The sequence below is a fragment of the Uloborus diversus genome, chromosome 8 (assembly GCF_026930045.1).
Source record: "Uloborus diversus isolate 005 chromosome 8, Udiv.v.3.1, whole genome shotgun sequence".
NCBI classification, from domain to species: Eukaryota; Metazoa; Arthropoda; class Arachnida; order Araneae; family Uloboridae; genus Uloborus; species Uloborus diversus.
The window spans coordinates 123,325,784-123,326,794 of NC_072738.1; the positions used below are offsets into that span (position 1 = coordinate 123,325,784).

The 1,011-nt window shown below is 36.1% G+C and overlaps 1 pseudogene; it reads left to right on the plus strand.

The window, feature by feature from the left end:
* Positions 1-414: 414 nt before the first annotated feature.
* LOC129228845 (U6 spliceosomal RNA) lies at positions 415-475 on the plus strand (annotated as a pseudogene).
* The last annotated feature ends 536 nt before the right edge of the window (positions 476-1,011 follow it).

Sequence of the window (1,011 nt, forward strand, 5' to 3'; positions counted from 1 at the left end):
TGGGAAATAAGTCCTCTTAAAAAATGAAGGGCACTTGTTTTAGCTGTTACCAGATTTCATTTTTTTCAACAGATTTGACGGTGAATCTTGATGTAATTTCAAGATTTCACTTATAAGAGATTGGATTTCACATGGTTATAATCTGTCATATCTGTTTAACATTTCTATTTACTGTCCCAAAATCCCGGTTCGTAAAGGACAAACGAATGTCCTCTCAGAGGAAAGTCTTCAGAAATCTTGTTAATTTCTTCAAGATTGTGTGTTATTTCTAGAAAAAGTCTCCTGCAGTGTTGTTCTTATTTTGACCAGCGTATCACTGAAAGCATACAGTTTTTTCGCAGTTCCTAAACTGATGTTAATAAAACCCCTGAGAAATTAGCGAATTTTTCATTTCGATTCCGTGATTTCGAAGTAGTACTCGCTTCGGCAGTACATATACTAAAATTGGAACGATACAGAGAAGATTAGCATGCCCGTGATTTCGAATCCCCCCCCTACCCCCCGAAATGACTAACCTACCATTACTTAAATTATGCTAGATCAAAGGAGTTATTTGTTTTTACTTCATTACGCCAAAAAATCTAGTTCTTCTATGATCTTGCCATTGCATCTTACTTTTTCTTCCTTCGCGTTTAGTGCAGAAAGGGCATAAGTTCAGGACTAATGCTCTTTCTGCACTAAACGAAAAATGTGACCCCTAAATAAAGTGCTTTGTTGTACAATTATTGACTTCCTTGCTACACTAGTCGATGTCTCTACATACAAATATGGGAAAACCACAGCTAACTCAATTTTGAAAAAAATGTGACTGATGCCCTTTCTGCAATAATCGATTCAGATATGAAGGGGGTGAATTTCTTCTCCATTTCCATTCTAGAAACGCGAAACCTAATGTGTGGGGTCCTACTGCAATTCGTGATTGCAAAAAACATAATTTGAATTCAAGACATCAATATTCAAATTAATGCCAAGGGTTGAATGCTGGATGTTTTTTCCTTTTTCATCCACAAT